At 33.3% G+C, this 26,801-nt stretch overlaps 1 protein-coding gene across 1 annotated transcript in view; it reads left to right on the forward strand.

Annotated features, from left to right (window-relative positions):
- Window positions 1–1,061: 1,061 nt before the first annotated feature.
- Window positions 1,062–26,801, forward strand: part of LOC132701180 (synaptic vesicular amine transporter) — a 241,218-nt gene continuing 215,478 nt past the window's right edge. Inside the window, exon 1 of the mRNA XM_060668907.1 lies at window positions 1,062–1,200. The gene's annotated coding sequence lies outside the window, so the exon portion shown is untranslated. The remainder of the gene's footprint in view (window positions 1,201–26,801) is intronic.

The following is a 26,801-nucleotide window of genomic DNA, read 5'->3' on the forward strand; positions in this document are numbered from 1 at the left end:
GAAAAATTGAAAAATGATCTTTCTTTAACATCATCCACGATTCCAACTAGTATATCTACTGCAAGCGATTTCGCTAAAATGAAGGATTGAGAAAAGTATTGTGTGGTTAGGGGTATCAAGGACTTTGCTAAAATCTAATGATATTGGTATAAATGCTTTATTTAATCATATTCTGATTTATTATCTGTTATATGAGAAAGTGCTGTTTCACAACCACAGCTTTTACTGAATCCGAATTAGGTTGGTGGTAAAATATTATGCACTTTTAAAAACCTCTCGATTTGTTCTTCCATTGCCCTTTCAAAATGTTGACAGTGTTGACAGTACACTGATCTACAGCAATTAATTAAAATCAGGGAGTGCCTACTTTATGTAAAGGTAAAACTATAGCCTAAGTCTGCACAAAGTTGCTATGGTTGACATCGTTAATTTAGCGGAATTGATCGAAATTTCTCATCAAATTGCTTATAATAACTTCAACCGCAGGTTCATCACTTTCTCGATGCAGAAAATGTCCTTTGCACGTACAACTTTTGTGTGCCAAGGTTGTCCACAGTAGGGCAGTGAGATGACAACCCAATGACCCATGTGAAGTGGTCAGATACACAGACATATAAAACTCTGCGATGCACTCTCAACGTTGAAGTAAGTAAAATCTCACCATCCCTCAGCATTTAGGGATTCCGCACCACACCCAGACACGACGGGCACATCCCCAAAGTAAAGCATTCGTTGAAACCATTATCCGAGCACTCCGCCTTTATGCCGACTTCTTTTGCCGGTTAAGCCCGTAAAATAGCTCCTTCTGCTGTCTTCAGTAAATCAGTAGGTCAAGAGGGCGACTTCTTTGGGCGTTCAACAAGTGGCGTCCGATGTGGCATGCGTCGCCCGACCAATGGGCGTTATTCCGGGTGGGCCGACCGGCCAAAACACCGACGAAAACCCTTCTCGGAGTTCAGAATTATCGCGCGCGTTCGTTAAAGCGTCCAATTTGCGCAGGCGTCCCGACGGACACGAGAGTGCCTTCGAAGAGACGTCGGCGTCGGAGTCAGAGGCTGCTGTACGGCGTCAAAGACGAGGCGGTGGGAACCCGGCAGCGTTGCGAAGGGGCCTCGCGAGGAGGCAGTTGCACGCTGCCGCCACCGCAGCGAGAGCGTGAGAGGGTCCGCCACCGAACGTCCGTCACTGAAGATCGCAAAGGTGAGTACCGCACGAAATGTTCGCACGCCACCCCTGCTACTGTGCTCGAGTGCTTTGGGGTTTCGGCGCGAATTTTTGAAATTTTTTTTAGTACGGACCATACATAGATTTTGCAGTTGCGGTAATTGTTTGAAGTCACTGCGTATCCATCAGTAGATATGTGAAGTGGTAACGGTGACTTATAAACGTAGATATACTAAGAGGATTCGCATCAGGTATTGACGGAATGGTCAAGAAATTTAAAAATATACATATTTACAAATTAATTGCTCATTTTTGAGCGGAATATTGTTGTGATATAAACAAAAATAGGAAAAAGGGAAACCCAAACGTTTGTGATCATGCATTTTTAACGAAACTTTTTTGGAATCACCATATTGTGGCCAATTTTTTTTGGATATTTTATTCAGAAAATATATTAATTGGATTATTTGGAAAACGAATAAATCATCAAGTTTAATTTTACGTTTAGCCTGTTTTGGAGAGTGCTAAAAATCAGTAGGTTTATTATTACTGTTTGTTGTTAATTTTTTTATTTCCATTTGCTAGTTTATTTTTATTGTCATAGGATTATTTAATTAACAACTGGAACAGACAGAAAATACTTGCTAATATTAACTAAGTTCATTTCTGCAGGGTTGTACAATTTTTGTAGTTTGGCAGCGGCAAGCATTTATGAACTCATAATATGATTCAGTGTTTTTTGTAAACCTTATGTCTGTTAAGAAAGTTAAAAAAGGTTTAAAAAGGTAAAGCTGTAACTAATTACTGAATTACCTTTTGTATCATATCACTTAAAAGAAGTAACCTGGCAGCATCAAGATTTGCTATTAAGCAAGTTTTGAGGCTTTTTTTTGAGGAGGTTTAAACGTTACAATAAACTATATCAAATACATTGAAATATGTATTAGGATTTTATTAACTATTTTTTATTTTATAATTAAGTAACAATAATTAGCCGTGTTTTTGTTATGCATATCCATCATAGATATTCGAAGTGGGAGCGTTGACTGATAAAAGTAGATATACTAAGAGTCATCAAAAAATTTCGAAAAAAGGAAAAACCAAACGTTTGTGACAGTGCATTAAAAAAACTTTTTTGCAATCACCATCTATGACCATTTTTTTTTATAGTAGAGTCACCAAATATTTTAATTGGATTATTTGGAAAACAAATAAATCGTAAAATTTAATTTTGCGCTTAGCTTGTTTGGGATAGCGATATTTGGAAGTTTATTTTTATTATTATATGATTATTTAATCAACTACATAACAGTAAATACTTGCCAATATTAATTAAGTTCATCACTGAATTACTCCTTGTATCATATCACTTCTTATTGCTACACTAAAGTTTATAAAATACACAAGAATTTGTATTAAAAGTTTTTTACTATTTTTTATTTTATCATTAGGTAACAATAACTACAATAAAAAACAAACCTGACATATTCAAATCTATCAATATACGTAAATATTCATTAAATAAAAACAGATTATTTTTTTCATTTTATCATATTATATGCGTATTCATCAGTAGATGTGTAAAGCAAGAACGGTGACTGATAAAAGTAGGTAGATACTAAGAGGAATCGCGTCAGGTATCGAAGAAGTGGTCAATAAATTTAAAAATATACGTATTACGTAAAATTAATTGGTTATTTTTGAGATGTATATTGTTGTGATATGAAAAAATTTGGAAAAAAGTAAAAACCAGAGGTTTGGAATCTTCCATTTTCAACAAAACTTTTTGGCAATCACCACAATATGTCTAAATTTTTTTGGTTATTTGGGTCATAAAATATTTTAATTTGATTATTTGGAAAACAAATAAATCATCAACTTTAATTTTACGTTTAGTAGTTTCTTTTAATTATCAGACAATTATTTCATGAACAACTTGACGGAAAATACTTGCAAATATTAATTAAATTCATTTCTCCAGGGCTGTACAATTTTTGTCCTTTGAATACAGCAAACGTTTATGAATTCTTAATAAGATTCAGTGTGTTTTGTAACCCTTGCATCTGTTAGACAAGGTAAAAATGTTAATAACCTGAGGGTGTATCCTCGCGAAATGAAATGTATAATTTTGGAAACTTACTTTCACATTGCAAAACTTAACTGATTACCGAATTACTATCTGTATCATATCACTTTCAAGCAAGTAACCTGGTAAAATATGCTAAAATTTGTATTAAAAGTATAGTACATTAAGTGACAATAGTTAGCCGTGTTTTTCCAAACTTATTGGTTCCTTCTCTAAAAAACGAGCCTGATATTTTCAAAACTACGAATTAATGTAAACATTCATTAAACAAAAACAAATAATTTTTTTCATATTTCCATATTTTATCATATTATATTAATCACATTTTATAGATTTTGCTATCTTTGAAATTATGTTAAGTCGCAGCGTATCCTGCATTAGATATGCGAAGTGGGAACGATTACTTCTAAAGTAGATATACTAAGAGGAATCGCGTCAGGTATTGAAAAAGTGCCCAAGAGATTTAAAAATATACATATTTACAAATGAATTGATCTTTTTCAAGGGGAATATTTTTGTGATTTGAAATGGTTTACAAAAAGGAAAAACCAAACGTTTGTAAGACTGCATTTTTAACAAAACTTTTTGTAATCTTCGTACAATTCTTTTTGTATATTTGAGTCACAAAACATTTAGATTGGATTGTTTACAAAGAATAAATCAAGTTTCATTCTACGTTTAGCCTGTTATGTATAGCGCTAAAAATCAGTAGGTTTATTATTATTTTTCGTTAATTTTTATATTTCTATTTGGTGGTGCATTTTTATTATCATATGATGAGCTAACAAGTTGACACAAAATACTTGCAAATATTGATTAAATTCATTTCTCCAGATATACATATTTGTTTAGCGATAAGACAAATGAAACGTTTTGTGATGGTAAATTGGATTATTTTGAAAACGAATAATTATACTTTTAATCTGTTTTGGATAGCGCCAAAATTCGGGATTTTTAATTATTTAATTACTGTTTTGTTGTTAAGTTCTATATTTCTATTTGGTGGTGTATTTTATTATCATATAATAATTAATAAGTTTACAGAAAATTCTTGCATTTATAAATTAAGTTGTATTCTCCAGGAAAGTATATTATTAGAAATTATATTCTTTTAACAAATTTTACAACTTTTCTAGCTCTACTTTGGATACAGTAAACATTTATGACCTCATAATTTGATTTCGGTGTTTTTGTAACCCTTACGTATTTACATGTTCCTGTGATTTTCATGAGTTCATGATATATTTTTAGCCAGTTGTGCAAAGCTTTGGTTTATTCGTTGGTGTTGTAGAACTTTTTGTAAGTCCCATTTCGTGCGGGGTATGAATGCAAGGTAGCGGAAAATGTTCATATTTTGACGAATTCGAGAAAAGGGAGAAGCACAGTAAAAAATCATTTCTTTCATTTTTTACATTTTATTTAGTGTTTTTGCCTCAAAATTAGAACATTGGATGATCTCAACGAGATGACTGTGGAACTATGGCAGTAAGTTGCTGTGGATCTAATCGAGAACTTAATTTCGAGCATGCCAGAGCGGGGTCAGGCAGTTATTCAGTCAAGAAGAGGGTCAAATTTTTACTAATAAAATAAAATTACTTACTTACACTTTATAAAAAATGAGAAAAGCTGTTTTTTTTAACTGAACGCTTGCAAATGCCAAAAATAAACTCAAATTTTGCAGAAAAAATATTTAATACAGTTGAATCTTTCAATAAGTAACCGCTTAACGAAACTGTCTGAAAATAAAGTGTTTTTTTTTTCGTTATTCATTTAATTAGAACACAATTAGGCAGGAGTCCCTTGATTGGCGTAATTATGATTTCTGTAAGTAAACTTTATTTACTGTTTTTTCTGGTGGTTTGGGCTAAATCCCTTATATCTACACCAATTGTATATATCTTTTAGTCCATTATTTACCACTTACCACATAATCGTTAATTCAGGTAGCGGAAAAGTATGAAAGCGGTGCAATATCCCCAGAGTTATACAATTTTGTCAAAAAACAAAAAAATGCCTTTAAAAATTGAATAATTTATCAACTGTTCAGTAACATCAAACATGACACTCTACTTATGTCAGCTCAGGATTCTAAAGCGACATGTTTTGTCCGAAATTTTCTTTTGTATTTTGCGTAGATGACGAATCGTAAAAGAAATGTTTATCCAATTTGTCAAAATATATTCGGGTCAATGTTATGAATTCGTCTTTAGAGTTATCATACCATCGTTCTAACTTGTTTTACTTTAGTCACAGGTTGGAAGTGATTAAATATTTTGGCCAGATCTGAAACACAGATTCCAGTGAAAATCGGTTTCTCCGACTCATATCGTACCTAAAACCGCATCAAAACTTAAAGTATCAATCAGCTTAAAGTATCAATTTTTGATCCAAAAAGTTACATATTCAAGTCGATATCTTTCAAATACTAGCCAAAATTGGCGTCTTTAAGCATTATAATAGAGAAAATCTTTATAAATCATTAAATGTCGGTGTAAAACCCCGTTACTGAGTCAAATAGTTGCGGATTTCGGTAAGATTCCTGCCAGAATCTGCTTTTTCGCCTCTTAATGCACCTAAAACTACCTTGGAAACGCAGATAAGTACTTAAAAACCCTCTTTTTGGGACAAATAAACCTGCATTTTTATAACTTTCCGGACTCAAATCTACATTAAAACTACAGATAAGTACTTAAAAAACCACTTACTTGGATTTAAAGTAGGTTTTTCTTTCTCATTATAACAGATTCTAGTAAAAATCGGCTTCTTCGACTCATATCTTACCTAAAACCGCATCAAAACTGCAAATATCAGCTTAAACTATCAATTTTTGATTCGAAAAGTTACATATTCATGTCAATATCTTTCAAATACTATCCAAAATCGGCGTCTTCGGGCATTAGAATAATGCAAACCTTTATAAACCATTATATATCGATGTAAAGGGGTTTTGGGTACATATCTGCATTTATAAGTAGGATTTCGGTGCAATAAGAGGGGAAAAATCAGATGGTCCAGTCACTTGTTTGGCAAAGATGTACCCAAAAATTAATCGTCGTATGGAAAAAGTATGCAATATGCAAGACTATAATAAACCTCCTCAGAAAGTCGTATTTCAATATCTGACCCATTTGTGGCATATAATCGAATATGTAAAAAAAATGGGGGTTGAAGGTAAACAATTATTTTATTCCCTATTTAAAGTATTTTTGGTTTTTTAATCAATTGTGTAATTCTCAAGATATTCCATAACTTTTTTGTGTGGAAATAATAAATACCCTTGCTCATTTTTTAGTGTTATATCGTTCATATATATTAAAAAGGCATGAGATCAAGCGTCGAGTCCCATCCCACAGGGTAGCAGATTGACTTGTTCCAACGAAAACCAAACTGTCTGTCGTAAAGTAATGAACTGGTTTTAAAATAACTGACTACATAAGTTTTTAATCGCTCCGTTCTCCCCTAAGGCTTTCCTCTTTGGACCGAATAACCAATAATTAATTATTGGTGTATCACCGAGTGCCTGGTTAATTTCAGTGCTCTTTTGGGGTGGCCCGAAAAAATGTCTAGTTCATCATCAGAAGCATCACAATTGTATAAGAGTGCTTGTCTATCGGAATTGTATTTGTAATATGCACGTTTGTCAGAGATATGAAATACAACAACAATAATAATTCAATAGTAGTGCACTATCATTTCCAGAATAATAAACGAATCTCGCTAATGCCTGGAATATATATTCTGAGACTTTGATTGCACCGATATGGTTACGTGTGTTTTCGCTTCCACATTCCATATTACTATCTTTTTATGACCTATCATGAAATTCTTAGCACTCGCTTCCCATTGAAGGTGTTCTGGAGACTGAGAGTCGAGCATTGAGTTTTTAACCGAACCGTGGAAGATCGATATAATACTATTTTTTTTTACAAAACTTCTGGATTCTTCCTGCGTCGGTTTTTGCTGAGTCGAAATTGCTGACGTTTCGCCAACCATCCTGTTGGCTTCTTCAGAGCTTGACTGAAACTGGCTCGTATTTTACTCCGTACCTGATTATATATTGTTTGAGGGGGGCGGAGCTAAATGAGGGCTATAAACACCGTCTCTGATAACTCATTCCGAAATTGGTGACAGGTAGAGACCTGAGTCGCAAGTCGCAAGATTGTTAGGTTGTTTATAGATTTCTATAGGCTCTCGAATTTTTCGTTGGTAGAAGAACCGATTATATAGTTAGTTAGTTACATAGTTTTATCGAATAAAATTTTATGTCCGGTCTCATCAGTGTGTTCGGCAACAGCTGATGAGTTTATTTGTCTTAGTGGTAAGGCTCTTTCATTTTCTTTGAGCCAAGTTGATATTTTTCGTCCGGTCTCTCCAATGCATTCTTGTGCAGTCTCTCCTGGCATCTCAAATGGAATTTTGTCTTTGACGGACCGAAGATGTTGAGAGATTTTGGACAAGGGGTAAATCTGGTTTTGACGTTATACTTCCTTAGAACTTTTGATACGTGGTTAGTAATGTTTTGAATGTAAGGAAGGGCCGCAGTGACAAGTGCAGGATTGCCTTCGGCCTCATTGCTCTGGAAGGTTGTGGTGAAGTGTATTTTTTCATGCAACGCTTAATATCTTTAATGTGGAACTTATTAGAGAGAAGAGCAGAGGTAAGGTGTTTTAATTCTGTTTTCAGTGACTCGGGTTTAGATAGTTTTACGGCTCTGTAAACAAGAGAGTTGATAACCGATTATTTTTGGGCCGGATGGTGATGTGACCATGCATTAAGGTATCGGTCTGTGTGCGTAGGTTTTCTGTAAACACAATGACCCAATGTTAGGTCCGATTTTCTATTGATAAGAATATCTGAGAATGGAAGGTTATTATTAGTTTCCAACTCAATGGTAAAACGTATTTTAGGGTATATACAGTTTAAATGTCTAAGAAAATCTACTAGGGTTTCTTGACGATGAGGCCAAATAACAAAAGTATCATCGACGTAGCGTTTCGATAATTTTGGTTTTAGATGAAAGGATTCGAGAGCTTTCTTCTCAAAGGCTTCCATAAATATATTCGCGATGACTGGTAATAGTGGAGAACCCATAGCTGTTCCCGACGTTTGTTCAAAAATTTGACCGTTATAAGAAAAATAGGTTCCCGATAAGCATTTTTCAATTAAGGTTAGAAAGTTTGGTTCCCGCTTCTCGGATTTTAATATACCTGAAATGATGTAGAGAGTTTCAGGAATAGGAACTTTGGTAAAGAGGGATTCTACGTCGAAACTAACTAGAATATCTTGTGTTTCTAATGTAATGGTTTTTAATTGTTCAATGAAGTTAAAGGAATTAAGTACGAAACTGTCAGTTTTCCCTGTAAGGGGTTTTTAATAAGGAAGCTAGATATTTTGCTAGGGAATATGTTGGAGAACCAATGGTGCTGACAAGGAGGAATCCAGAAGTTTTGTAAAAAGTAATATAGTAGCCTGTTTCTTTGAAAAAAAAAATCGATATAATACTAGTTTACGGCTACAACTACACTACCACTATATAATATAAGTTGATGATATGATGATTGCGAAAAGTCAAATCATGGCTCCTAGTCATTTTTTGGTTTTGCTACCTTGGTGCTGTAATTGTGACTGTAGGCTGTATTGGTTCCCCGGTCATGAAACACATTTCCTGGACACGTGTTCAAGACTTTTAATGAAATGAGTTCTCGTTGTCTTTTGTTTTTTGAATGTTTCATGGTCTTTCGGGAAGGATTTTTCTTTTCAAGGAACTAGAAGGTACCCTCACTTTGGTCTGGCCTATCCATCCCGAAAATGTTGACCATTAAAAGATCACTTGTACCGTATTGTACTTTTTCTCAGTTGGGTACTATCGACTCTTAACAAAACAATATATTCATTATTTTTGATTCTAAAATGGTTGCTTTTTTTAAATTCAATATCAATTATATTGTTTGAGAAACTGTCATTTCATATTTTTGTTCAAAATGTAAATATAAATAAAACTATTAATACCTTCATTCTATCTTATCAAGCTTTATAGAATTTTACGGGTTATGAATATTCAGAAAAAAGGAAACAATACTTAGTATCAAGATATGGTATACCCTTACTTTTCTGAAATTTTCTACTATTGATTTATTTTGGTATCTTGCTTCGTCTACTAGCGTGAAAATTGACACGAAGAATTTTTATGTGCATTAATTTTTGGAGCATTTGATACACGACATACAATATTTTATCCGTTGGTTTTAGATTAGAATTGTTCATACGGGGGGCTAAATGAATAGAAAAAAATCCAAAATAAATGACGGATTTAAATTTATCAGCACATTTTTGCTCTAAAAAAAATGCACGAGCCGTCGGCATTTCTATAAATTGTTTCACTAGAGTTGGAATGTAGGTAAAGTAAACTTTTGCCGAACGAACTTATTAATTTTTATCCTCGGAACTTAATCCTCTTAGAGTTTCAACGAAAGCACAAAAAACCTTCGGGTAATTTAAAATTATTTTTTAAAAAGGTACGCCGCGCCATATTTCCGCGGATATTTCGAAAATGAGATTTTGCGAAAGCCGTGGTTTCCGTTGGAATGTCAATATTTTGATTTCAAATAATTTTTGTATTTAACGTTTTCCCATATGCTACAGGGTACGCGCTGTATTCAGCGCTACAAAAAAGTTTGTAGCTATTGACATGAAATATGATAGATGGAGTAAAAAAGTCAATGTCCACACTTGTAAATGCAGAGCGCAATCGCAAGAAAAAGTTTTTATCACATCTTCATAAAAACTTGCATAAGCTACTGTAATACTATTTACAAATCTTCTGGATTCCTCTAGCGTGGGTTGGCTATAAATCAAACTTGTGACGTTTGTACCTACTGAAAGGTGAAGGCCTGAGTCGCGGTTAAGATTGTTAGGTTGCTTCTAGACTTCTATGGATTCTGGGATTTTTCGTTGGTGGAAAAATTGATTACATGCAAGAATTTAAGTAATATCGAAGATCTGATTTCGGACTTTATGGGTTTATTATCGGTTTCAGAAAAAATATTTTGCTGAACACCACTTACAAACGTTGTGGTTATGGAAAATTTTGTGTATTTCCATAAAAACATTTACAAAACACGTTTTTAGGCAAATATTTTTAAAACTAGCAATTGGTCAATTATCAAACTAAAAACTATTTTTTATATAAATCATCCTGTACAATTGAGATAAGCTTTATAATTTTGTAATAATAAAGTAGTTTTCTGGAGTGGATATACAGGGTGTATCTGCTGTTTTAAGGAAATGTGAAGATTAAACATTTTTTTTAGTTTTGGAACTCAGAGAGTTTGGACTATTATAGTGAACACCCTGTTTTATATTTAAATAGATAAAGACTACCCTATGAAAGAATGTTTGGTTAGTTATTAGAAGTTTTATTTTGCTATTATTTTGTAAGGTCTCCATGGACCCGTTAGAATACAAAAAGTCCTGGTCCCCAGGCTCATCTCGTGATGAGATACTTAGATACGCACGCAAAAAAAAATAACAAGAATAAGTACCAATCCTATGTAGTAATCTCAAAAAGAAGGAAATGCACCACGCCAAATGAAGAATTTTCTTCTTCTTAAGGTACCGTCTTCTTATAGCAGATTAGTAGTGATTGCGAATTTAAACCAATCCTCACATTTTTCCTTCAATCTTGCCCTCCATCATAAGTCTCAAGAGGTCGTATCTCTCATCCCCGTATATATTCCCTTAATAATTTGTTTCTGCTTGTTTTGATGATTCCAATAATTTCCATATCTGCATTCATTCTTCTTTGTACCGTCTCGTTGGAAGCATGTTCCTTCCACGATATAATGAGCACAAAATGTCGAATATAAGAATACAATACAATATCGATTTTTAAAAAAGGGAAGAAAACACAACCACATCGAGGAATAACACTACTTGAAGTATTAACAAAAACTATTGAGCGACCATTCATCGTCAAGCAAATACCCGAAAAGTCTCTGAAATGCAATAAGACTGCCTACATGTGTATGTGCGGCACATGGTGAAGTATAACCGCGGATGTTGATAGAGTGCGCTTAGGATGTCTTAGAAATAAAAGAGCAATAAACATAAACCACCAGGTAATTATCCCATTATACGACATTAACACCCAGACCAGAATAAAATTATTGTTGGACACACTAAAGCAAAAAACCTAAATATGCTCGTCAAGATCAAGCGCATAGTAACATCTGAAGAAACGATAAGTTGCAAGTTGGAGGTTGATTCCAAAATCGTGAAAAAATTTAAATAACGAACAATGGAAATCTCTTATATGAGGTAAAAGAGCAAACAATAAAGGCAGCTCGAATTTGAAAGAACAAATATCTTCATAAAGAAAGTCAAATCAATATACAGACAGAACGCTACAAGTGATGACAACAGTCGCAATCAAAACACTGAGAAGTATATAGAGCAAAACTGTATACCATCGAATACGGAACGAAGACTTCATGCAACAATGTGGAATGCAGGTGGTGGCGGTGGCTGTTTCTTTAATTTTAACGTGGTTATTCGTCTTAGACAGAAGAAGAACGTGTCACTTGTATGCTGCTTAAGTGCTTGGTAGAATCTGGTTTTCGATTTTTAGGCACAATAACGCATAATGCACAATTAGAATTGTGGCTAAATCAAGGGCCGTAATGTTTTAATTACCTCTGCATGACATGAGAACATTTTATATTAATCAATAATTTAGCCAATTAATGTATTTCCTTATTGTATTTGATTTAAGTCACTTATCTCCTTCAAACGTAATTAAATCATCTAAACATTTGATGATTTCTATAATTTCGTTGTTGGTAGATGTAAAATTACAGTTTTGAATTGGTTGCCGATGATCTACAAATATGTACTTTTTGAATTTGATTGAAAGTGACAGAAGACAAATTAATACATTTTCCGCGTTTGTTATTTATTTTTGTGGACCTATTATCTATGGTTATTTATGTTTTTGTTTATTGAAATTGTCGAATAAGTATTTTATGTATAAATTATAAATAGAATTGGAATGACATCAATTTCTTTCGTATTATGATTGTGGCAAAAATACGGCAGCAATCTCTTTATCAGACAGTGAAGATATTGTTCCAGTTCACAACAGCATTTGCCTAATAACTAGTCCATCTCCTCCCCAAATTTTGAATATTTTCCGCTCTAGTCTGGTCGGTACACCAGATTTGACACAACTACATAATTTCACAGGTTTCACGCCAGATGTCACGGATTTCAAGAAGATTTCACCGGAAATAATTTTCAGTTTATGTTTAATATTTTTCTGTTCTTTCATAATTAAACAAACATTAAGTTAAAAGTATATATAAAAACACATTTTAAACCTTATCTAAAAAGTGGAAAAAGGTATTGTCAGGGTGAGTGTTAAATTAATAAATATAATTGAAATTTAATTTTTTGTAAATTTCTTAAATTTTCAAAATGGACATGCTTTTTTTTCAAAATGCTCAATATATTTAGTTAAAAAGTTCAATAATTTGTAATTTCGTGTCTATAAAAAAGTATAATTTTAGCCCAATAGAAAATAGCAGGGAAATTATTTTCAATGAAATTATCTTATGCCTTATATCGTATAAGCTTAAAAATGCCAAGTGAGTTTGTTGTTGTTGTTAAAACGAATGGAATTCGATATCCTGGAACAATTCATTCGTTGAGCGAATACTCCAAAACATTCATATCGCTAATAAAGTGCTATTAATTTCGAAGTGCTATTCATTGCAATCAAACATCTCACCTTAGACGCCAATCTACGAACGTAACACTAACGTAAAAACAGTTATTTAGTCACATATTGGATTGTTTTTAGATTAATGTTTATTACTTGAAAATAGAAATTAATCAAGAGTGCTCAAAACAAAAAATTAAAAAAACATGGTATGATTTCACAAAAATTTCACGGATTTCACAGGTTTTACGGAGTTGACACAGCTGAGTAATTTACTCACTGTTAGTTTTTTCAGCTTCCTTAATCCGAGAATTATTTAGGTCTGCAAGATTTTTATTCTATACGAAAGACTAGAAATTCATCTAGTTGATCGATTTGCCTGCCTAAAATTTAATTTGTTGAGGTTCCCAAAAACAAAAACATAATTTAATAATAACTTTCTTAGATAATAGTTATTGAACACCAAATTAGCTACTAGTGGAGAAATACATCACCAACTGTTCATTGTAATGGCGATAAAGTTAGGTTATGTTAAAAATTATAAGATGTTTGACTCGATCACAGAACAAAAACAGCCAATTGCTTTACAAGTGCTTATTTAATCGGACGAGATTGAAATTTGATTTGAAATTAGTACCTACCAACAAGCATTATAGCGCGCATTTGAAGATTTGAAACCGGGTGTTTAAGAGAAATAAAAAGAGATCAAATTATTAAAATGTTGAGTCTATAGTACAAGTCATACGGATAATACAGTTTCGCATCATTGGTGACGGGCAACAATAAGGGTCGGTGTTAAACAAATTTCTCCGCTGGGGTCCAAATTTTATCTTAGCATTTTTACATTACCTAATTTTTGTGCACATCAGTGAAATTTTTTATTCTACGTCGAAATCGGAAATGCTAATGTCGCTCTCAGAACTGTCGCCAGAATTGACGGTAATAATAATAATAATTTATTTCCATTGACTTTTAACAGAAGTATCGGATAATGTCACCAAGGAAAAAAAATACATTAGAACACTAAAATACAAACTTTAAAAACAGATACGTACAAACACACAATCAAAGTATTCATCGATAGAATAAAAAACATTCTTATTCAAAATGAGCTTTAATTTTTGCTTAAATAAATGGACAGGCAACGGATAAAGGCAACTTATTATATAGTTTTATTGGTACTTTGGCTAACTTATGACTTGGCACCTGCAAATGAAGATTAGCTCTAAAATTGTAATCTCCATCAATTCTGGTCACGCAATAATTAGATAGATTCATCTTTATGTAAATTAAGCTATTTAATATAGAGAAGAAAACGTTAAAATATTTAATTTTGGGAACAGGGTTCTACAAGAGTGACCACGGGACTTCCCCGACATTGATCGAACAATAAGTTTTTGTTGGACAAAACTTCACTAGTTCTGGAAACGTTTCCTCAGCAGCATGTAATAGCGTAAGATAAGCAAGATTGAACATATCCGAAATACTACAATAGTAAAAGCTGAAGATCCACACTCGACCTCAGTCGCCAATTAACAAAAGTATGCATAGCCATTTTGTTTAATACGCTAATGATAAGTACATCCACGTTGTCTTGGAGGTTATCAAAGAATTACAATTCCCTTTCGTTTTTTTTATAGCACGATGAATATAATATAACCATCTATTAACAAACCAACATGTTCTTTCAGAAGAAGAACATTTTTTGCCCATAAATTAGGAATTGGCAACTCCTCGAACCATTGCTTTTGCATATGTTTCTTTTTGTAGGTGCTTTAAAACCTGTTACCCTTCTAAAAAAGTGACCAACTTTAACGAACGCCCATCTGAATAGATGGCGATATTTCTTGATCGACCTTAAATACTTTAAATTAATAATGTCTGTTCGCTCTATATTGTATCTTTGTGGCCACGCTTTCCATTTTCAAAACCTATCTTCAACCCTTTATTACTCTACCTAAGGTACTTAAAGAAAATTTTTATGAATTGCAATTAAAGTTGGCGGAACGCATTTGAAAGAAAATTCGTTATGATCAATTTGTCTGAGTAAACTCTTAAACCTTTCATTGTTTTTAAGAAAATAAAAGTATCCCCATATCAAGGCTCCGTAAAGGGTAATGCCTACTTTGTGCTACGGTTAATTCTAATATCCACATCTACATCTAATGAAAAAAAGATAAAATAAACAAAATAAAAAAACAAGATGTTAATAATAAGAATTCTAAAAAAAGTTTAACATGAATGGTGAAAAATTTTATTTAAAACGATTAAGAAGGCAAAAAAGTTATTGATTAATAACATACGACCTAAGTTTTAGATATCTAATATCTGATAGAGTTAGGGCATTTTGGAAAACAACCTCTATTAGTGATACTGTTCTAGAATATCGTGTAGTGAGATTTCTATAACAGCCTGAAAGCAAATTTCTTTGTATTTAATAAGAATGTTAGGCAAAGGGCGTTTTAGAGTGCTTGGACTAGGATTTTGTAAAATACAGGAAAACCAGTGATCACAGGTGAATCGTCTCAACTGCGCAATCCAATTATATTTAATAATAATAGTATCAGTCGGTTTTAATTGGGGTTCGAAACACTGCTTTGGGACTCTGTTGGTGGCTATTCTAAGTAAATTGAAAGTTTAAACACATTTATAATATAGTGAATGACTTTTAAACGGCTTATAGCACACTCCAGTCCCAAGAGAGAACAGGTAGATTTCGGCAATACTAAGAATAATATCAGAATAAGGTAAAGTGTGTTTATAGATATAAGAAAGTGACTAACTGATACGAATTAAGGAAAGACCCGGACAAGCTGTAAGAATGAAATATGGCCGAACAGGTCCGTACTTTGCTTAGAATTTAATTATTTGGAGTTTTGTTAGGAAAGATACTAAACAATATTTATTTATTTGTTTAAATCCAAAATAAAATTACAAATTATTTTTATTACCTACTTAAATTATTTAAAATTATTCACATAATATATCAGTATCACTATCGGTATCATCGTCCGTTCAAATTATTATTTGTTCCATATTATTTGCAATATGGATATACGATTGCTCTGCTTTTTCTATATGCTTAACAGAATTTGCCCAACTTTGTGGAGGGATGTTAAAAATTTCGGTTTCTATAAGTTTGAGGACATTGGAGTGAACACGGGGAAAAACATTGTTACGACGAATGGCAGATTTCAGTTGGTGCCAAATATGTTCAATGGGATTGATTAGAGAAGAATCTTTAATATTTTTCACACACCGAGAAAGTCCATTTGGATTCCAAGCATCTTTGGAACCAGCATGCAAAATAGTTATTCTTTTACCTCTTTTTTTATGGCGCCTTTGTTTTACACTTATCAATTGAGTCAACCTAACCATTTTCCGGTGTATCATAAGTGTCGAATCAGGTTTCATCCAAGTAAATAATTGGCCTTTGTTGTCCTCTGTAAATCCCAATTTTTTCTAGACATTCCAGTCGCCATTTCCGAATTCTTTTGTCAATTTTTTTAAATCTAAAACCCATGTGTTGAATAAACTTCTATAGGGTAGTTCTGCCACATTTAACGTCGGTTTCAGCTTTTTCAAGCCTCCTAATTAAGATATCTAATGTAGGCACGCTTTGTTCCTCGTATAACTGGTAAATTTTACGCCGTATTATATCTTGATCACTTTCATCTACACTCGCGAAAATGTCAGCATCGCTTCTTTTTTTCCTCGCTGACATGGGATTATTCACAATTTTCCATACAGTTGATGTTGGAATTTTCGTCAATGTGGCCGTTTCTTCTAAAGATGCTTGCTTGCTGGCACCACGTTCAATGAGAGTCAAATAAACATTGTTTATAACTTCCTTAGTCTCAATAGAATAGCGCTTTCTACATTCGGGCGGGAGCATTTCCTGAGATACACTAGACTCGCACATATTTTGCAAAATTCGCACACAATTCAACACATGCTGTATTACACACGAAATAAGAATGATTACTAATTAACTTAAACTAAGTAGAATACCAAACCAAAGAATATTAAACACAGGTAGGTATAAAATTATTTTCTATTACGGACCAAAAATTTACATGAATTTAAATTCCGAAACTTTAGGTAATAATCATGTTGCATTGTTAATGTTAATGACCACCCTATATAATATATAATACTCTCCAGGAGATAAGTTCAAATTTATAGATCATTCTATTGATTTTTTAATTCGCTATGGTTCTGTTTCGTTTCTTTCTTGATGCGAAAAATTGTTTTTTTCACTAACACCACTTAGTTTTGAAGCTCCACTCACAGCTACACTTAGAATTAACTTTTCATCATTCACTGAATGGCAAGAAATCGAACATAAAATAAAAGAAAAATGTTATATTTGGGCCATTCTGCCCTTAAACGCTGATAATATTCAGCTTTTTTGACCTATTATCCATTTAATATGTTCATTAATATGAATTAAATTACCTATCTGCGTAGCACAGAGGTTTTTTTGATGGTGGTGATGCTCTGTAAATTACAAAATATGTCAATGCAATCTGCTATACGTAACAGCGCACAGTCAAGACTATAAACAACTTTGCTTAAGCAAACGTAATTTTAAAGTTTGCGCCGTCGGATCATACCCGTTATAACTCAATCAGGGACATGCCGACTAGTTTTCATAAGTTTATCGAATTTCAATTACCGGAAGCGATGATAGTAACAGATGCTTCGCACTTATTCGCTCAATTAAGCGTCTTATTCATACTTTTGACGAATTGGAACTAAGGCACACAAATCCGGGATTCTATCCGCTAACAAACTTAATGTAAATTAATTATCGCGGTACGTATCCCAATTGCTTTGACACCGTCGGTTTAATTTTCGCGTATAAGACGTTCGAATACGCCTTACGTTCTCTTTTCGATGAAATTAAGGTGTTTATCCTGCCAAAACTGGCATCAAAATAACGACGCATCCTTACGTTGTTTTTTGTTTGCTACTTGGAGGTTTTACTTACAGAATTTTTCTCATTTTACCTTTTTTATGTCCTTTCGCGTTTGCTATTTACGTTGCCAAAAACTCTACAATTCAATTTTAAAAGTTTTTTGAGATCTCAGTGGCACAATCGGATTTTTTCCGACGAAATTTTTGATGGAATAGATTGTATATAAAGAGTTTTCAACAAGGTCGGGTAGATGTTGATGTAGATATGAAACGACCTGTGTTTGGGGTGTTATCGAATTTTTTTTTTTATTTGAAAGGCCCATATGTGTTGTTGATATGCGCGTCCTCAGCTTCTTAAGGTGGTATGAATATCAGTAGTCCCATTTTCAATGACGGACCAATGACGTCGGCGCACTCCCCTCGCCTTGTGTTAAAAATAAAGAAAACAACGCACTAAACTTTATTTTTTTATATAACAGAGATAAATATATTTTTTACAAAACTGATGCAGCTAAATGGGCGTATATAGTCCTTAACAATCGCGTTATACCTTGGCATTTTTGGCAGTGCTTTATAAACTGATAGTTTTGGTTAGTTTAGTTATTTGTTTACTTTTTGAGGTATTCAGTGTTGAAATGAAGCTATCGGAAAAATTATTATCCAGCAACAAGTTATGTACTACATATTACACACTTACGAGTAGCTTGCTAATTATCCATGTTAGAAAATTCGACTGATAACAAAACTTCTTTTATATCATGTTTTTTTTTGGTAGTTATGAATTTCACCAAACTTTTTACTTACCTTCACTTGCCCCAGATTCTTTTTTGGCAGTTTTGTGTTTTAAACTTTTCTGTATCTAAATCAATTGTTGGTTTTTCCAACTTTTTCCAAGTCTCCAAGTTTTTTGAAATGATATACACACATTCACTTGCAAGACCACCTGCTTCTCCGAGATTTACTCTACTATATTTTATTGTTTCTGGCACAGATTCCCACTGCACATTTCTTCATAGTCAAATGTTTGATTCTTGGCACAAACATCGTGGAAAAAGACTTTGCTTCAGCAGAAGGAAACTGAAACATTATACAAAAGCTCAAGTACGTGTATTAGTTCAAGAAATATTTTAAATATATATCTTCATCCTGCTGGCTTTTGCCCCCCATTATGGAAGTTATCTACTGACCAAACACTCGGGTCCGGTAGGCATTAAAGGACAGAACATTAGGGGCGGATTCTCTAATCTGTAATGAGTGGAATCAACCGATCCTTTGGAACAGTGTCTATGTTGTGTATACGTTTCATCATGGTAAATTATAGATCTGTTGTCTAATCTATAATCTCTTAATTTCTTGAAGGTGCCAGTGCCTAATCTGTGTGAGTCCATTTTATATTAGAGTCGCTTCCGTTATTATCTTCTAATGATTAACAGGTAAGTGGTAATTTGATGGGACTTCAGGTCAGAGCGAATACAAGCAAAAGTTCTAAGTCAGACGTAAATGTTGGTAGTTTCTTTGCAGCTTTTGTCAAAATGCTCTAACAAGAAACAGTCTGATGATATTATTATTAATTTTTCAATGAAACTTCCACAGGCTACTGCAATACTTTTTATAAAACTTCTGGATACTTCCTTTCGACTCAGCAAAAACCGACGCAATAGGAATCCAGAAGTTTTGTAAAAAGTTATTATTATTATTATTTTAAATTTATTTCAGTTATTTCAGTTATTTCAGTTAACAATAAAACTGGCCCCGAGACCTTATAAAAACAGTAACAAAAAAAAATCTAGTAGAATTAAATGTAATAGTTTGTTAATATAAGTTTATATTTTATTTTTTCTTATAAAGTCTTTAAGGTTATAACACATTTTCTTGGTAGTGCCCTTTAATAGAGTTTGCGGTACTTTATTAACTACTTGAATTGTTCCGTATATTGGCGAGTCTTTTTGGTCCTTGCGTATACATTTCTTAACTTATCATTGTTTCTTGTGCTGTAGCTGTAACACTGTCCATTTACAGTCATTTTCACATTTGATTGTAACATGTTAACAAGTATCTCAGGTGTGGCTCTATGAAGCTATTATAAAGCAGCTGTCTTGTTTTTTAGTTGAGTTGATGCGAACTTCTTTTTATTGCACCTAGAATTGATTCAGTTTTGTCAATTAATCTCAATATAGTTTGCCCTAGGTATTTATATTCACACACTATTTTAAGTGTCGCTTCATTTATTTTTATATTTAGGTTACAAGGTGCTTTCCCTGTTTGTTTAAATATCATATCACAACTGTTTTTTGGGCTTTTAAGGAAAGTCTGTTATAGCAGAGTCACTCAAAATACTACTGGTAATCTTTATTAATAAGTTCTTCAAGCTGTTCCGCACTATCACATGAGTAAACTATTGCATATTTTAGGCTTTGTACATACAGCAAATACAGTAGTGGCCCTAATACCGATCCCTGGGCAATGCCCGAACTCCTATTTTATTTAATTTATTCGTCATTAGCTCTATATTGACAGTATCGAACTAGTTTTGAAGATCGACAAACACTGTTATTGTATATTTGTCCTTATCCAATTCATTGGTCATACAACCCAGCATATCAACAACCGCTACTTGTGTGCTACTTTTACTTTGGCATCCATATTGATGGTTGCCAAATTTAATTTTATTAATCTTGCCTTGATAATTTTTTCCAGTACCTTGGACAAAGTGCTGAGTATGGAGATTGGCCTGTAATTATTCATTTCGTCCCTTTTCAGTTCTTCGGGGTAATTACCAGTTTGCAGGACATTATTAGTAAGTTCTCCCATTTTTTGTCCACTGATATTGATTAGTGCCTGCAGATATTTTGTCACACCATCGATGCCTGAAGAAACCTCCGTCCTTTTGTGACCGATAAGGTTTCAGTTTCACAAGGAGTTTCACATAATAATATATCGATAAGGAACTTCAATGGAAAAATCACACTGCTACAGTGGAAAAATTAAACTACAATATATTTCTTCATAAGTGGAACATGAATAATATGAAGTTATGCTTAAGCAGGCCTATAAACGAAAGCGATTTTGTTTTCGGATTGTCAACGCTTCATTAGCGGAGTAGGTTTTTTTGAATTTGTTCTTCAAAAACTTCAAAGTTCACCAAATTGTGGATACTTTTCCTGGTATTATCTGCCGTACATGGTGCTATAGTTATAGAACCCCATGAATTAATATATTCATATGGATTAACATCTGTAGAACTCGTTGAAGAGGTTGCAGAAGCCAGATATAAAAACCTACAAGCATTTACTAAACATGCATCTTTTAAGTTTAGATTTCACAAAAGCTGCTCTGGATTTACCAATCACTTAGCACCAGTTTACTTCATTCAAGATTATTCGACACCAAAAAACTCGGTCAGCAACACAGTGAATCTCTCAACATAACGGCGCAGCTTGTCATTTTGAGAAATACATTTACTGTAAGATTAACTTCATTGAGTTTTAAGTGACTTTCACTTTAACAATATTTTGTTTATTATCTAAATTTGTTACTTTCAAGTATGCTTTTCATTTGAAACTTAAACTATGGTTTTTACTGGGCTATTTGTTTTTTACATAACAATAATACAACAATAATTATAATAGCAAGTACCAAATATAACAATAACAAACAGCTTAGGTTTTACTGAAAAAAATACTTTTAACAAACATTTAATGTTTTTTTCACGAATCGCGCTTTAGTTGTTCATTCAAAAATGCGTTTCTTCGTGAAAGATGAACGATTCGAAGTCCATTTAGTGAACAAATAGCTTTGTCTAGGGTCTACACTTATTTGATGATAAGGCATCAATTTTTACCGTAGTAGGGTTACTATTTTGTCTAATAGCTATATGCGTATAATTTCTACTTCCACAAAGTTTAGTTGTGACCGTGACCAAAGCTGAAAGAGCTGTAAGACTATAGCGCATGACTTAATGCGGAAGGCAAGGCACCAAGTTATAGCAATAAATTTGCAATGCGTTACTTTTTCTGTGCAAGGTCGACACTTAATATCAAAATGGTGCCCCGTAATAAAACCTCATTATTACCTACACGCAAAGTGATAACAAGACGATCCACCGATAATTTATGCGAATTCAATACTTTTCCATTGAAATTTGTACCTTTTTACCAGTCGGTTTTAGGTCAGTACAAGAATAGACGTTCGTATCGGACGTAAAAGAAATAAAACGTGCTACTGGCTTCTTCAGAGCACCAAAGGAGCCTAACGATCTGTCAGAGAGATAGAGTCAACACACAACTTTCGCATTTACCATTTTTTTATATGGCCTATAAGGCTATGACCTCACACCCGATACAATTTATACTAATAACAATAATAATAATAATAATGTTTATTTCAATTGAGTTTTAACAAAAGTACATTTTTCTACTCCCATCTGTAAAATACCTAATTACTCACCGATGTAGCGTGCGGGAAGCGTCACTTTACCACGTCAGTTTCGTTTCCCATGAATCGGAGCCACTTCGGACAATTCCGGGATTTTACCGCCCGGATTTGGGAGCAATCGGATGTTTTCGGAGATATTTTCCACGCTTTGAATTTTGACCTGTCAGTTCTGACGGTCATGTCAGTGAATGCATTCGTGTTGTTTTGCGAAAATGTACCCAAAAACTAACGGTCGTAGAAAAAGTATAGTATGCAACACGTTCGGTAAACTTTTTAACTCACTCGTTTATTGAAAACTCGCTCCGCTCGCGTCAAATAAAGTCGTGAGTCAAATGCCGTTTACCGCACTTGTTGCATAATATACTATAGAACACTAAAATACAAATTTTAAAAGCAGATAAGTACAAACACACAATAGGAGATCACCATTACTACAATCAAAGTATTCATCGATAGAATAAAAAACAAAATTCAAAATTCAAAATTCAAAATGAGCTTTAATTTTTGCTTAAATAAATGGACAGGCAATATTTGTCTGACGGACAAAGGCAGACAGCTTATTATATAGTTTTATTGGTAAAATCATAGGGCTGTTAGCTACTTTAGCTAACTTATGACTTGGCACCTACAATTTAAGATTAGCTCTAAAATTAATAATAATAATAATAATTAGATAGATTACTCTTTATGTAAATTATGCTATTTAATATAAAGAGAGAGGGAAACGTTAAAATATATAATTTTGGGAACAGGGCTCTACAAGAGTGACCACGGGACTTCCCCAACATTGTTCGAACAATACGTTTTTGTTGAACAAAAACTTCACTAGCTCTAGAAGAGTTTCCCCAGCATATAATAGCGTAAGATAACCAAGATTGAACATGTCCGAAATAATACAATAGTAAAAGCTGAAGATCCACACTCGACCGCAGTCGCCAAATAACAAAAGTATGCATAGTCATTTTGCTTAATACGTAGTCAATTTGGCCTGTCCAGGACAAATTACTTTCTATGAACAAACCCAAATACTTGACTACGTTAGTCTGAGTAATCGATTTATCCTGCATTCTAACCAATAAGCTCTTGTTCAAATCGTTACGCGAAAACAACATCATCTCAGTCTTTGTCCTATTCAAGCAAATACCGTTACGCTCACAATAGCTGGTCATAGCACTTACTGCCCCTGCCAAGAACATGAGATATTCCAAACTCCTAAAAGAATCAGATATATCATTAATAAATATTATAAATAATAAAGGTTCCAGTATGCTTCCCTGTGGGACACCGCTGGTGAGTTCTTTAGATTAAGATCTAATTACAGAACTATCATTTCTAAGCACAACTCACAACCCTTCAAAAAGGGCTTAATCCAGGAGTTACTATTCACCCGTATACCGCAATTATTTAACTTATTCAGCAACAAATGCACCAAAAAGTCTTTAAATTTTTCAGAGATCGCGTGTTTAGATAGGTTACATTCATTTTTTATAATCGTCCCCGCCGTTTGAGATTTTTTAACAGAGGTTGAAAGAAGTTTATTGTAAAAACTTTTTTTAGCATTCTTAAGTTGTTTTTTATGGTACCTTTTTTATAATAAGAAACACAGAACTTATTACAGATTAGTAACGCTTGTATTCTTCCCCATCCGAGGAATTGCCTACAATTGATATTTTTATTTTTTTTTCGTTTTTCAACGACGTTATTAGAGTCCCATATTTTTTCTTCTTCTTGATTTCATCGTTATTATTGTTGACTGCAGATTAACAACGCGTCACGCTGATGGACGACTATGAAATTTGGTTATAACGAATAAAATTCACTTCAAAGTTTTTCTATTACGCGCTATACGCTATAGTAATATGACTTTTCTGTCCTTCTTATCAATGTCTTTAGTCTTTTTTTATTTTGTCGTCTCTGGTCTATCCTAAAATCATCTGGTTCAGGGTTAAGTATTTGTTTACAGTACACATTAATTTTGAAATTTGAAAATTAAGTATCTTACATGAGCTGCTGTATAATGGGTTCTAGGACTCGTAGAAGTACTGAAATATTTGAACCATTTGTCTAAACTAATAGTTGTCTACCGCGCTAAGCGGCAGACAGAACGAAACGACAAGGATAGTTTTTCTAATTGGTCCTTTTATTAGCCGCGACTTATAATTCGGATCGTCTCGAGGGAACCAAATATGCACAGTTCCTATAGAGAAAGAGATTCTTTTAATCAGTAACCGATTTAAATCGTAAGACTCTAGGCAGCTTTGAGACTTAACTTTATTAAAATGAAAAGGCAATAATCTCCCTAGGGTATTGTACAATCCAAATAAGTCTATCAAATCGGAATTGTTCACTTGCCTTTTGCCGTCTCTTTCATTCTGCTCAGAAAAGTTTGTGTTAGGGTTATTTAATGATTCTTTTGCTTGATTATTTAACGGCATATCAAATTTTCGTCTTCTGTTATTATGTTAATGTAGGGATATGACGCTTCGGTACAGTTGTAATTAAAAGGCCAGACAACAAACAAAAATAAATTGAAGTAGAATAAACGCTCATACACAAATAGCAAGATTAGTATAAAAATATAATTTAGGAAATTACAGTAATTGTGATTCAGGTATATTTGTTGAAGGGATGTTATGCTTCCTTTTGGAATTATTTACTATAAAATATATATTTAGAACATACATTAGGTTCAAACGATATTCTGGTTAGTTCCGATGTAGAATCCCTTTTTAATAAACTCACTATTCCTGAAACTTTCAACATTGTTTTAGATATACAGGGAGTGCCCAAATTAGACGACAATATTTTAACCACATATTCTGTGACCCAAAATAAGGATAAAAGTTCATATAAACTAGGCTCCAAAACGTCTTAGTTTTTAACATATAGAGTGTTAAATTTGAAGAGGTGATGGCGATTTTTTAAAAATATTTTCGAATTGCGTAAACATTTTTAAATAAAATTTGGTAAACTTTTTAGGCTCTATTTGACGAACTAAAACTAAGTATTGTATTGTCTTTATTTGTGGGTAACACAGGGGAGGAGTGGGAAAAAATTTTTGTTTGTAGAATTTTCGTAATTTGGATTGCAGAATTGCAGAATACTGTAATCTGCGTCGGTTTTTGCTGAGTCGAAACTGAAATCAGATTCAATCAAACTCTGAAGAAGACAAGAGGATGATTGGCGAAACGTCAGCAAATTCGACTAAGCAAAAACCGACGCAGAAAGAATCAAGAAGTTTTGTCAATAATGTTTACAATCGAGGTGCAGATAATCATTAGTAAGGCTTGGGAGTTAATGACGCGTTTCATTTGTTTACGTTGCTGGGTAAATAAAAATTAAATGTCAATTATTCGACAGCTTTCAATTTTGTTCGTTGTTGGTTAAAGATAGTTTCAACTTGAATTGTTCTTATAAATTCTTTTATCAACGAAAGACAACTGTACAGCTAATAGTGTTGATTGTTGATGGAAAATAAGCTACTTAACTCTGATGGAATTAGCAGATATTCAAATTCTGCAGTTCCCACGCCTCCTTTATGTTATCCGCACCTAAAGACAATCCAGTACTAAGTTTTGGTTCGCTAAATAGAGCCTAAAAAGTTTAGTAACAGTACCAAATTTTATTTAAAAATATTTACGTGTTTCGAAAATATTTACAAAAAATCGCCATCAGCTCTTCAAATTTAACACCCGGTATGTTAAAAACTAAAACCTTTTGGACCCTGTTTATATGAACTTTTGTCCTTAGTGTGGGTCACAGAATACGTGGTTAAAATATTGACGTCTAATTTAGGGACACCCTGTATTGAGATATGATACTTTTTTATTTATCTTCACGATCGATAATCCCACCGAGTTTTTCTTAGTCATTTCAACACTAAGCGTCCTAATATGCGTTTCACCATTGAATTAGAAACTAATAATAATCTCTCATTTTTAGATATGCTTATCAATAGAAAAGCAGGCTTAACATTGGTTTCATTCTGATTACAGAAAACTTAAACACACAGACCGATACTTTAATGCATTGTTACATCACCTTATCAACTCTCTTGTTTACAGAGCCGTAAAACTGTCTCTGTCCGAGTCATTGAACCCACAATTAAAACACCTTACCTCTGTTCTTCTCTATAATAATTTCCACATTAGAGATATTAAGCGTTCCATCACAAAATACACTTTACCACAACATCCCGAAGACAATGAATGCGAAAGTAACCCCACGCTTGCCACTGTTGCCCTTCCTTACATTTAAAACATTACGGGCTACATATCAAAAGTTCTAAAGAAATATAACGTCAAAACCAGATTTACCATTTGTCGAAAAATCTCTCAACATTTTCGATCCTTCAAAGAGAAAATTCGGTGCGAGATACGAGGAGTTTACAGCAATTTCATGCATCTACATTGGAATTGGAATACATTGGAGTGACTGGACGAAAAATATCAACTAGACTCAAAGAACATGAAGGAGCCTTAA

Source organism: Cylas formicarius, unplaced genomic scaffold (genome assembly GCF_029955315.1).
Source record: "Cylas formicarius isolate icCylForm1 unplaced genomic scaffold, icCylForm1.1 PGA_scaffold_4__25_contigs__length_36172078, whole genome shotgun sequence".
NCBI classification, from domain to species: Eukaryota; Metazoa; Arthropoda; class Insecta; order Coleoptera; family Brentidae; genus Cylas; species Cylas formicarius.